The sequence below is a fragment of the Felis catus genome, chromosome B2, assembly GCF_018350175.1.
Source record: "Felis catus isolate Fca126 chromosome B2, F.catus_Fca126_mat1.0, whole genome shotgun sequence".
In the NCBI taxonomy this organism is placed as follows: domain Eukaryota; kingdom Metazoa; phylum Chordata; class Mammalia; order Carnivora; family Felidae; genus Felis; species Felis catus.
In genome coordinates, this window is record NC_058372.1 from 46,037,534 (window position 1) to 46,051,498 (window position 13,965).

At 35.3% G+C, this 13,965-nt stretch overlaps 2 long non-coding RNA genes across 3 annotated transcripts in view; both read left to right on the forward strand.

Annotated features, from left to right (window-relative positions):
• Positions 1 to 13,965, forward strand: part of LOC123385386 — a 227,014-nt gene that overhangs the window by 115,259 nt on the left and 97,790 nt on the right. The gene's annotated exons all lie outside the window — the stretch shown is intronic.
• Positions 1 to 13,965, forward strand: part of LOC123385387 — a 54,056-nt gene that overhangs the window by 3,718 nt on the left and 36,373 nt on the right. The window contains exon 3 of one of the 2 annotated variants that reach the window (XR_006597820.1): positions 1,662 to 4,957. The exons of the other annotated variant lie outside the window; for it this stretch is intronic. This is a non-coding gene — a long non-coding RNA (uncharacterized LOC123385387). Of the gene's footprint in view, positions 1 to 1,661; positions 4,958 to 13,965 lie in introns of those variants that run through there. 2 annotated transcript variants of the gene reach the window in all.

Genomic DNA, 13,965 nt, shown 5'->3' on the forward strand with positions numbered 1-13,965 from the left:
TTTCTAAGTACTGAATTGCCTCGCTCAAAGCTGAGCACATCAAGGTTACAAACCTATGATTCTTCTTAAATTTGCATGTTCTGCCTATTCGTGGGAGATCCATCTTAGGACTGTGCCCAACATAGAGGTTGCTTAAAGTTTACTCCTTGGATTCAATTAAATAGATCTTTTCCAGTTGCTTAATAGTAGTTTCATGATATTTAGGCAGGTCTCCTAGAGTCTTTACAGAGATCTATCAAATTTCACTACTTTTTGCATCTTTTATATACTATGAAAATCTATACGGAGAAAAAAGTATTCGACATAATCGAAAGTATTATTTCGATATATCAAAAGTATTCGATATAATCTTGGTATAGTAATACAAATCGCCAGATTAAACTAATTAAGTATGAATTTTTCTCTGTCATACAGTCATAATATGTCTTTTTAAAAATACTTCCCTTTCCCCAATTGCACAAGTTATATTGTGGTATTCTCATGATTTAAGATTTGGCAGGAAAGAAAACTATTAACTTGTTTTATAATTTAAAAAATATATACATATGTAAGTTTCTTGTCCCTGCTGCTTTAGCCATGAAATGATGCTGAATCAGAAAAAAAACAGTCCAGAAAGGCCCATTAGCACATCTCCTTTGTCACTATCAGAACATTCACTGTAATGCATTCTCTAATGTGATGAGGAAATGAGTCAGCACTCTTACACAGAGGAAAATGTCCCAGGTCTGCTTTTCTTGTTGATTTACTGTCAGCTTCTATTTGAATTAGACTTTGGTCTGAATACACATAGAACCATATTCATCCCCCTAATGACCATTTCCGGGATCTCAGGCTGGCTGTTTACTGCTCAGTGCAAGAGGAGACAGATTAAACAAAAGAGAGCAGAAAGGACTCCTTAAGACATGTGCAGATACATATGTGCATCCTCCCACAGACACGTGCACATGTTCACTCTCGTACAGACACGCGCACAGGTGCACTCGCACACAGAGACGTGTGTACCACTTGCATACAGAAGGGCACCCGTGCACACTCCACAGCCTGGAAATTCTACAGATGTAGTGAATTATTTTAGAGGGTGTGAAGTACAGAACTTTACAGAAGAATTGAACGATACATAGAGAGCTTTTGCAAGGATTGTTCCGAGTCTATAGGATACTTTCTTGCTGCCGGCTCCCTCACTGCCCTTCAACACAGAGGGAAGTAGAGTCAAGTAGAATAGAACCAAGTGGGGTAGGTTTTACTTTGCAAAGATGGCAAAATCCTCTTTTACACCTGCCAGTCTCCTGAATAAGACAAAATCTATTTCTTTCCCCCTTGAGCACGGACACAATTTTTAACCGTTTCATCAACTGAAATGCAGGTGAAATGACACTGATTTCTATGGCTAGATCATAAAATGAGATAGGACTTCCCCCTAGAAAGCCTTTTCTCTCTTCCTGCCCCCTTCCCCTCCCCTCACTGGAGTGCCCGTGTGCGCGCGCGTGTGCGTACACACACACACACACACACACACACCTCTTTAGAGGTCAGCCAACAAGCTGTGAGGAAGTTCAAAATGGTCCATGTGGAGAGCAACAGAAACCACATGCAAAAGACCGTATCAACTCTCAGACATGAGTGGATGAGCCTACAAAGAATTCTAACTTTTAACCTTACAGTCTTTCAGCTGAAAGCAGGGAAGCAGAAGAAAAAAAAAAAAAAACTATCTCTATTGACTTGCACTACATTTTGGAGTAATTGACACCGTGAAGAGTAAGTGGGGGGAGGGTGAGTATATTTTATATGTTAGAGGGATGGAGATTGTTGGGACAGATGGTAGATGGTGGCAGATTATGTTTATAAAAATGACCACAGCAATATTCCAGGGCCAGATCGTCTTCCAAAACTTTGCCATTCCCCTTAAGAAGTGGAATCTATTTTTGCTTCTGACTATAATTAATGGAATGTGGGAAAAGAGATACTGTGTGATTTGTGAGGCTAGATTATAAAAGGTGATAGGAGTCTACCTGCTCTTAATCTTCACTTCCTTGTCCTTGGACTCCAGCTGTACTAGTCCCCTTAGAAAAACCACATGCAGAGTAACTGAGGCTGCTTACCATCAGTCAGAGCAAACCTCTAGATACATGAGAGAATGAGCCTTTGGATCAGTCTAGGCATGAAGGTTGGCATCTAGTATCTGAAGCCCCAGACATAGTGGGACAGAGACAAGATGTCCTGCTGTGCCCTGTCCAAATTCCTGTCCTACAGAATCCCTAAGTATGAAAATTTTTTTTTTCTGACACTAAGCTTTGAGGTACTTTGTTACAAAGAAATTGTATCTGGAATGCTAAGGAACCTAAGATCCCTTATAACCCATCCATCCATATAGAGTAGAGGGAATTCAAAATCCAATGTGCACATGGTCTTTAATATTTGTAGATTGTCACCAACTAAGACAGATTTCCAACACTTGCTGTTCTCATAAGACTCTTGGATGCCCTTGGTTTGTACTCAAATTTAGAAAATTACTTTTCTAAAATATGACTAGATTGTGGGCCCAGCTATTATATTTTCTTAGTATAAAAATTGTCCTCTGGAAGAGGATATGATAAGCATTTTTTTATTTGAAGGCTAAAAATAGAAGCCAAAACTTTCAGTTCAAGATAATGGAGTAATTGCATGAGGGAACATAAGTTTCCAGGTCCTAACCACCCCACACCCTGCTTATTCTAAGGTGAAGTCTGTCAGACCATGCACACAGTGCTTACTGTCAGCCACCCAACTTAGGAACAAGACTCTTGGGGCTGAAGGGATAGGTTAGTGCATTTTCAGAGGAAACCTCCAACATCCTGTATTAACCTGCATCGTCTTTTATTAATAGTATTGACCACTTAAGATCACTAGACTTTTGGGAAAGGCAAGTAGTGCAAAGAGAAAGAACAGGAAGAACAAATAATCACTAACACCCAAGGAAAATGATGATTAAAAAAGAAGAGAAACATAAAAATACCTAATTAGTAGGCTTAGAGACATTTGAGTGAACAATGACTCTATAAGCTAGATGGAAATTCTTTGGGGAAAAAGGAAAGACTGGGAAAGTAGGAGCATATAAAATATAAAAACATGTTAATGACAAAACTAAAAGAAATGGAAAAGAACAGAAAAAAAATGTTGAAGAGTCATATAATAGACATTTTAGAGAAAAGAAAACATAAAAGATTTCACATTTGGAAATATTGTCATAAAATTTCTATAGTCTAGCATGAAAATGAAGATTCCATGGTTTCTGAGGGAGAGGACCAGGGCACAGGGTATCATTAAAGGGGTTAGGAGACCATGTAATGAAAAATATTTAATTGGTACCAAACTTCCCTGAAGTAGCAATGGGTGTTGGAAACAACATAGCAATGACTTTAACCCTCCAATGCTCTGTCCAGAAAAAAACTACTAAATGTTAACGAGAAATAGATACTAGCAGGAAAGGTATTCAAATAATCTCTCTCGAACGTTATCTGGAAAAAAGAATATATATACTAGCCATGCAAATACTCTGAACAGGATGATGCCATGGCCCTCCAGAAATCGTGGATCTCGCTTTGGAAAATAAACTGAGGGATGACAAATGGATATGCGAGACCACCAATTGGGTTAACACTAGAAAATCACAGGATTCTAACATTGTTAAGAAACTGCAGAAGGCATATTCTCTTACTAAAAAAACTTTGTAAAGGAAAAGCTAAAGAGAAAACAAGAATTGAATAAAATATCTGGGGTACCAATACGAAGGAGAAAACATGCAGCATGATTTTAATCACTTGATAAAATGAAAGAAATTTCAATGTTTTTGGAGGCAAGGAATATTCTGAATGAAAAGGATTATTTGGAGGCAGGGAAAAGCATATGTTTATCTATAGCTCCGATCTCTACCTCACAATATATTTATTCATTCTATGAAAATGATGACACAATTACCATCTTATTAGATTATATTTTTGGAAGCATTGTAAAATGAAGTCAGATTTTAGTTATGTAACAAAATTAAAAGGTGATTTTGTTTTACTTGTACAAGTCATGCTGCACTGGATTATAAATAGGAAAGTTGGGGGGAATATCCAGAAGTGAAGTGTAGGCACTGATATCCTCATATTTATATTTTGAGTGAATTGGTATTCTGTAAATTTTATTAATAAAGAGTGTTAGTACACTCAATAGGAAAACCATTAGTTATATAACTAAAACCTTGACGGGGGAAAGCAGTTTGAAGTGTACTGAATTTATCATCTTTGCATAGGGTAGATTATACAGGTCAAGAAAGAGATGTGTATTGAAAGCAATAAAAGTAAGCATTTTTTTTCTTGAATGTATTTTGGCCCTTAATATATGTGGGTAAGGTAGTCATAAAAAACTAAATAGTAAATATGCCTTTATACTAAACATTATGTTTACTAAATATAAAACATCAAAAATAATCTTGAAGTATATTGCTTACTAAATGTATACAACTCTTAGTAATACTTTGATAGGAAATTTGCTTAAAGGAATTGTATTCTTCATGTAAATGTCATAGAATAAGATACATTGGATAAACTTATTGCTGCTAAAAATGTAAACAAATCATATGTGAAGAATGTTGTGTAGAATCTATAAAGTAAAATGTATGTGCTTTCTGAATTACAAAGAAAATGCATTATCAAATTTTTAATCTTGATATACATTATTCACATATTCAGGTGAGAAAAGTGATTAGACAGGAAGAAATAGAAAACCTGAACAGACTATTTACTAATAAGGAGATTGAATCAGTAATTAAAAACCTCACAATGAAGAAAAACCCAGACCAGATGACTTCATGGGTGAATTTTATCAAATGTTTCAATGAAAATTAACACCAATCCTACTCAAACTCTTCCAAAATAAGTCAAAGAGAAGGGAACACTCCCAAAGTCATTTTATGAGGCCAGCATTATCCTGATATCAAAACCAGAAACATACAGGCCAACATCCCTGATGAATATAGATGCAAAAATTCTCAATAAAATACAAACCAGATTCAACAGCATATTAAAAGATCACTCACCATGATCAAATGGGATTTATCCCTGGACTGCCAGCATGGTTCACCATATGCAAATCAATCAATGTGATATATCACATTAATAGAATGGAAGGAAATTATAGAATTAACAGTTACAGAAAAGTACATGACAGTATTCAATAGCCATTTCTGATAAAAACTGTTAACAAGTTAGGCATGGAAAGAAATATCTCAACATAATGAAGGCCGTATAGGACAAGCCCACAACTAACCTCGTACTTGATGGTGAAAGATTGAAAACCTTTCCTGTAAGATTAGGAACAAGACAAGAGTGCTTACTCTTAGCACTCCTACTCCACATTGCATTAGCTAGGACTTCTAGTGCTACCAGGCAAGAAAAAGAAATGGTATTAGAATTGGAAAGGAAGAAGTAAAAGTATCTCTCTTTTCAGATTACATAATTATTTGATTAGATCCAACCGTTTGTTTTTGTTGAGTCTTTAGAATTTTCTATTTAAAATTAAGTAAAGTTGTAGTATAGAAAATTAACATAAAAATCAATTGATTTCTATACACAAATGAATTTCCTGAAAAAAGTCTCATTTACAATGGCATCAAACATAATAAAATACTTAGAAATAAATTTTACAGTAACTTCCTTCAAAGTATAAGACAATGATGAAACAAATGGGAAAAAGGACAAATGCAAAGGCATCCTATGTTGAATGAATTAATATAGTTAAAATGTCAATACTACCAGCAGTCCTCTATGAATTCAATGTAATCCCTATCAAGATGTGAATTTTTTTAAGGAGAAAAAGCACTTTTAAAACTTCTATGGAACCACAAAAGATCACAAATAGTTAAAAAATCCTGAGAACAAAACAGGAGGCATAATTATCATACACTTCCTGATTTAAAGCTATACTATAAAGCTATAGTCATTAAAACCATATGGTACCGGTGGAAAGAGAGATCAAAATATAAATGAAACAGAATCAAGAGCCCAGAAAATAAACACATATAGCCGTCAAATAATAGTTGATGAAGGAACCAAGAATATTCAAAGGAGAAAGTGCTGTCTTTTCAATAAAAGGTGTTGCGATAACTTGATATTCACTTATAAAAGAAACTAAACCCATCTGTCATACCATTCACAAAAATTAAGTCAAAATGTGACCTAGACTTAACTCTTAAACGTGAGGCCTGAAAGCATGAAAGTCCTAGAAGAAAACCTAGAAATAAAGCTCCATGACATAAAGCTTCATAATAATTTCTTAGATATGACATCTAAATATAAGCAGCAGGGGCACCTGGGTGGCTCAGTCGATTAAGCCTCCGACTTCAGCTCAGGTCATGATCTCACGTCTGTGAGTTCGAGTCCCGCGTCGGGCTCTGTGCTGACAGCTCAGAGCCTGGAGCCTGTTTCCGATTCTGTGTCTCCCTCTCTCTCAGACCCTCCCCCGTTCATGCTCTGTCTCTGTCTCAAAAATAAACGTTAAAAAAAAAATTAAAAAAATAAATGAATAAATAAATATAAGCAGCAAAAAAACCAGTGAGACTACATCAACTAAGAAACTCGTACATGGCAAGAGAAACCATCAACAAAGTGAAAAGACAACCTATGAAATGGGAAAACATATTTGCAAATGATATATCTGATAAAGGATTAATATGCAAAACATACAAAGAATGCGTAGAACTCAATAGCAAAACAAAACACAAACAAATGGGCAAAGGACCTAAATTGATATTTCTCCAGATATTTCTCCAAAGATGTAGGAAGGACCAACAGGTACATGAAAAAATGTTCAATGTCACTAGGGAAATGTAAATTAAAACTGCAATGAAATGTCACCTTATACCTGTTAGAATGACCATAAGAAAGACAAAAACGGGGTGCTCAGTCCCTTGAGCCCTTGACTTTTGATCTTGGCTTAGGTCTTGATCTCATGGTCCTGAGTTTGAGTTGGGGTTCTCACTGGGGATGAAGCCTATTTTAAAAAGGTAAAAAACAAAAGAAAACAAACCCACAACAAAGGCTAAGGAAACTTTTGTGCACTATTGGTGGGAATGTAAATTGGTATAGCCATCACAGAAAACAGCATGGAGTATCCTCAAAAAAAAATTAAAAATAGAACTAACACATGATCTATGATTGTACTTCTGGGAATATATTTTAAAAATATTAAAATGGAAGGTGGTAGGATGGTGTGTGGTTAGGGTGGAGGAGACTCCACTGTCTTGAAGGTAAAGACTGCCTGATGGCTGTGGCCATTTGGCTCTCCTTGGCCAAGGAGGAGAACTGCCGCATCTCTGGGAAGACCTTTAATGGCTGCTGCCAGGAATGCGAGGTGCCATGCAATGATCGCCCTTCGGTGTGGAGTCAGGGCTCCCACTGCTAGCGCATGCACTGTGTTCTCAAGTTGTTCAATGCACAAGAGGTGCAGAAGCATTGCCCATGTGCTGCCACGAGTGGAAGTTACAGGAGCAAGACAGCCCTGTGCCTGTTCACATTCGGGCTCCCAACTGCAGGACTCCCCACCATGGTTTCCCCTGGGGGATGGAGCCCTTTGAGCTGTGACAGGGTTGCAAGGAAGACCGGGGCTGCATTTGTTTTTCCATCAAATGTCAATACTTTTACCCAATAAGTAAAGCTCATTAAACTGTCTGACCCTAAAAAAAAAAAAAGAAAAGAAAAAAAAAAACATTAATGTTCCCGTATTCATAGCATCATTATATATAATAGCCAAAACATGGAAACAATCTAAGTGTCTATCTGTGGATAAATGGATAAAGAAATTGTGGTACATGTATATACAATAGGGTATTGTTTCGCCTTTTAAGGAAATCCTGTCATTTATGACAACATGGATGGACTCGAAAGCATTATGCTAAGTAAAATAATACAGAAAGATACTGTATGATCTCACAGATGTAGTATTAAAAAAAACTCATAAAAAGAGATCAGACTTGTGGTTATTAGAGGTAGAGGGTAAGGTAGGGTGGATTGGAAGAAGGTGGTCAAAAGGTACAAACTTCCGGTTAAAAGAGAAGTGAGTTCTAGGGCTTTATTGTACAACATGACTGTAGCTAACACTGAAATATGACGTATAGGAAAGCTAGAGTTGATTCTAGGAGGTCTCATCACAAGGAAAAGGTTTTCTTTTTTGTTGTATTTATAGGATTGTTAGCTGAACCTATTGTGGTAATCATCTTGTGATATGTGTAAATCAAACCATCATGATGTATGCCTCAAACATACACAGTGAAGTACGTCAGCTATTTCTCAATAAAACTGCAAAAAAAAATTTGTTACAAAGATTTAGAATAGGGTTATCTTATTCAAAGTCATATAGTCATTAAGCAGTGAAATCCAATTTAGAACTCAGGCTTGCACTTGAGTTTGTATCTTCAGATAAACATCTGGGCACTTTTCAGTCAACATTTTGTGACTTGACATTGGATCACGGCATTTGCTGTGACACTGAGAAGAGAATTTACATAGTACCTCAATAGAAGATGGCAAAACAAACTATCTCCCAAATTAAGTTAACCTACACATATTCTCTTGTGATTACTAAGCACACTTATACAAATATATAAGCCAACTGCAGACTTAATATGGTCTCTTCAAGCGTAAAGTTGTAGCTCCAAACTTAAAATTTTAAGTGTTATTTATTAAATAATAAGTTAAAGTATTTGATGAAGCCAGATTGTCCTGCATCAATAGTTTTGACTGATTCCATACCAATAGTAACTCACAAAACCCTCCACCTATAAAATCATCCTAATTTGTGATATGAGACAATAGCTACTAAACTGGTCTTAGAAAAGTAGAAATGGATGAATATTAGGTTTTTATGTATGACAGGAAAGACAACAGCTTAACTGGAGAGTTAAGCTGAAGTAGTTGACCTTTCCTGCCCTGCCTAATGTTCCAGTAATTTTAAAAGGTTATGTAGAGGATGCATTAAATGTAAAAATACTTTGCTTTTATAAGGAGATCTCTGATTTTACTTTCATTGAAATTCTGAACTTGCATCCTCTAAGATTCTGTTCAGTGATATTTGAATTTCCTTCTTAAAAAGTAAGAAAAAAGTGAATTCAGGAGATACAATGGTTCAATTTATTTAGCATCTCTGAGCATCTAACTAAATGTCTCCCACCATCCATGTCTATAATAAAGTTTCTCCTGACCATAAAACTTGGCTACTTGTTTGATGTCTATGCAGTGCCTGAGGTGGTCTCTAAGGTCCAAGAGCTAAGGTATTAGCTGGAATCTTCACAATGAGTACAATGCTTAAAGCTTAGCTCTCCGTCATGGCTGAGTGACATTGTCAGAACTGTAACCTAAGAGTTTTATTTATTTATAAGCTTCACCATAACTCTTGACAGGTGGTTACGATTTCCCTCATTTTGTAACCAATGCAAATGAGACTCCAACTGGCTATTAACTGGCCCCAGAATATTTGTTACTTGGTTCTCTTGTATTAAGGTTTAAACTGAAATACATCTGACTTTCAAGTCCTTGTGCTTCTTTTAATAAAATAAATCATGGGGTGCCTGGGTGGCCCAGTTGGTTGAGCGTCCAACTCTTGATTTCAGCTCAGGTCATGGTCCCGGGGTTGTGGGATTGAGCCCCGCATCAGACTCCATGCTGAGCATAGAGCCTGCTTAGAATTTCTCTCTCCCTCTGCTCCTCTCCCCCACTGGCATGCTCTCTTTCCCTCAAAGAAAAATAAAAAGAAAAAAAAATCACATATGTTTTTTAAAATTTTTTGTAAATCATAATATCCCATATTCATTTAAGAATATCCTCCCAAAGTTTTATTGTTATGATGTGAACCGTTGTTACTTTATCTCTGAGCATCATTCCTTTCTTTAGTTGTACTGAATGTATTAAGGATAAATGTCCTCTATTTCTAGAGATAGAATGTGTGCGTGGCAGAAAAATATATACAAGCATGTAATGTTTCTTTATATATGTATATATATGCATATATATTAAAGGGATGTAGCCAGTATGATGTAGATAAGATGGTGTAGCACAAACTTTTTATAGCTTTAGCCAAATTTTGATCAACAAATAAAATGTGTTTTTGTTGCCATTCAGTCTATATATATATATATATATACACACACACATACATACACACACACACATACATATATACAAAAAAATACGTATATATATACCATACATATGTGTACATATATGTATGTGTGTACATATATATACGTATTTTATGGCAATGCCTGTCATAAAAGTCACATTGCTGAATGAAGCCTAGGACATGCTGCAGTTCAGGAACCACTTGTGAACCTGAGAATTAAGACACATGCCATCAAGTTAACTGCAAAGAAATATGTTGGAGAACTTTGTCTCTTGATTATATAGTAGAAAACAGTGACAGTGAGATTTCACAGACCTCAGGAATAGTCCATTGCAGAGCATGATGACTCTGGATGGCTTTATAGAATTATAGATACTCCAGTAGTATTTTAGGGCAAGTACATTTTCAAAATGCATCTGCAGTTATTTTAATACAAAATGTGGCATAAACAAAAAAACTAGGTTGAAAAATAACTTTCACTTATATACTGTAATACCATGTGCAACTCTCCCTTCATAATTCTATTTTAAAAATATAGGATACATACCTGTCTTCTGTAGGAATGGTCACAACATTCTTCCATTCTTCAGGGAACATAGCAATGTTTGCAGGTGTGATGCAATGGCATATTCCATGCTTAGAGTTGTAATAACTGCCATTGTGTGCTCTAGTCTCTAGACAGACAAGCCAATCTTCCTTAAAATTTGCTTTCTTCATATGTCTTTGGGTAATTTCTCTTTCCAAATGATTTCCCATTTCTTACAAGAAAAATTCAAGACACTTTGAGATAACATTTGGGGAATTTCAAGTTCTTACTCAACCCTATGTTTTCAGTATAGTAGCCAACTTCTCAGCTTCTCAAAATCTTTGCTACAGTCATTATTGCTTACTTAGGGCCACTTTGGGACATATTATCTCTATCAAACTTTCATATTTTTCTTTCTCCAAACCAAAAGTGACCTGTTTCAATTTAAAGTCCAGCTTAAAATCATTATCAATTCCAGACTCCAGTGCTCACCTTACTCTGACCAGCTGTAGGATTTGCTTTCTCAACACTTGGGCATCCCATCAAGTTCTCCTAAACAATGTTTTCTTCCATTTTTAACATTTTTCTATGTTTAACATTTTTCTCTATAAACATAGCATCAAAGTGTTCATTTTCATGGTGAGAGTTTCTAGCTCTCTCTCACTTTATTTAACACAGTGGCCTGCACACAGAGGTTGATATACAATCCAAAATGTCCTTTGTTTATTCATTCATTTAGTGCCACAGAACACGGGTTGTCTCTTGTGAAAAATATTACTCAGCCTCAGAAAACAATTACTTAAACATAAAAAAGGACAAATGTCTTATGACATTAATAAAATTACAATTTATGTGACCAAAGAGAAATAAAATGGGATCTGAAAGGAAGCCTTCATATCTCATGGTTTCAAGATACAATGATTCTGTTAAGTGATAAGGGATTATTATTTTTGTTTCTTTGGGGGTGTAAGAGAATTTGTAAGAGAATAAAGGGCTGATATTTCTTTGTTTTTATGTTTATGTATCGTGAAAGAAAGAGAATCCCAAGTAGGCTCTGTGCTTGATCCCCCTAAACCATGAGATCATGACCTGAGCCGAAATCAAGAGTTAGAGGCTTAAACAACTAAGCCACCCAGGCACTCCAAAGAACTTCTATTTCTATACATGTCATTGACATTCACCAGGGTTCACAGTTCAACTAGCATAGCTTTATTTCTTGTGAAGTGACAGGAATAACAACTGAGAAATAATCAGAATTTAAAAAGTCTTGTGATAATTAGATTTTTGAAGAAAAGAGTAGAGATAATAGAAAAAGTGTGCAGAAGACAGGGAGTAGTGTCAAATTTCTATCAGTCCTCCTTACCAATTTCTACCTGTTGCAAAATTATTATAAATGTGATCTATCAAATCATGTTGTATAGAAAATAAAGTAGGTTTTTAAAATTTTCCTTGTTTAAAGTCCCCTATATTGTGTTAATTATCAATTCTGTTTTATATATTTGGGTGCTTCCATATCTGTGCATAAATATCTACCATTGTTATATATATTTTTGTTGGATTGTCCCCTTTATTATTATGTAAATGATCTTCTTTGTCTCTTTTTGCAGTCTTTGTTTTAAAGTCTAGTTTGTCCGATATAAGGAGAGCTACCAAGGCTTCCTTTTGACATCCATTTGTGTGATAAATGTCTCTTTACTCCCTAACTTTAAATCTGCAGGTGGTTTTAGATCTAAAATGAATCTATTATAGGCAACATGTAGACGGATCTTATTTTTTTAAAACCATTCTGACACTATGTCTTTTGATTAGAGTGTTTAGTCCATTTATTTTCAGAGTAATTGATAAATATGTATTTAGTGCCATCTTCTTGCTATGTCATTGTTTCTGGAGCTTTTCTCTGATCCATTTTTGTGTTTGTCACATTTGGTATCTCCTTTCCACTCAAAGAATCCCCTCTAATATTTCTTGCAGGGCTGGTTTAGTAGTCACAAACTCCTTTACTTCTTGTTTATCTAGGGAACAATTATCTCTCTTTCCATTCTGAAGGTCAATTTTGCTAAGTAGATATATATTTGGTTGCAGATTTTTCCCATTCAGTACTTTGAATATATCATGCCACTCCCTTCTGGCTTGCCAAGTTTCTGTTGAGAAATCTACAGCTAGACTTGAGGATTTTTCCTTTTAAGGTAAGGACTTTATCTTGTTGCTTTTAGGATTTTTCTTTATCACTGTATTTTGAAAATTTAATTACAGTATGTCTTGATGTTTGCATGCTTTCCTTGATTTTGATGAAAGTTCTCTGTGCCTCCTGGATTTGAAAGTCTGTTTCTTTCCCAGATTAGGGAAGTTTTCTGCTATTATTTCTTGAAGTAAATTTTCAGCCACCTTTTCTCTCTCTTCTTTTGGGACTCATAATAACACAAATGTTATTATATTTGATGAAGTCAGAACATTCCATTCTAAAACCACAGAATGTACGTTCTTTTCAAGAGCACATGGAACATTCTCCAAAGTAGATCACATATTAGGTCATAAAACAAATACAAAAAGACTGAACTAAATGCCATGCACATTTTCTAACCAAAGAAAAATAAAACTAGAAGTCAACTACAAGAAACAATTTGGAAAGACCACAAATACATGTAAGTTAAACAGCATGCTACTCAACTATGAAGGGGCAACCAGAAATTCAAAGAAGAAATTTAAATAAATACATAGAAACAAATGAAAATGAAAAGACAATGGTCTGAAACCTTTGGGATGCAGTAAAAGTTGTCAGAAGAGGGAAGTATATAACAATATAGGCTTAAATCAAAAAGCAAGAAAAGTTTCAAACAACCTAACCTTACAACTAAAGCAGCTAGTAAAAGAAAAAGTAAGCCTAGAGCCAGAAGAAGGAAGACATAACAAAGATCAGAGCAGAAATAAATGATATAGAAAATAAAAATGCAATAGAACAGCTCAATGAAATGAGGAGCTGGTTCTTTGAAAGAATTCATGAAATCGATAAATCTCTGGCCAGATTTTTCAAAAAGAAGAGAAGTGGCTCAAATAATAAAATCACGAATTAGAAATAATCAGTGCCACAGAAATTCAAACAATTGTAATGAGAAACTAGATGCAAACAAACTGGACAACCTCAAAAATTCCTAGACACACATAAACTACCAAAACTGAAACAGAAAAGAATAAGAAAATTGAACTTATCCACAACCAGCAAAAAAAAATTGATTCAGTAATCAAAAAACCCCCAACAAAAGTCCGCGACCAAATGGCTTTACAGGTGAATTCTACCAAACACTTAA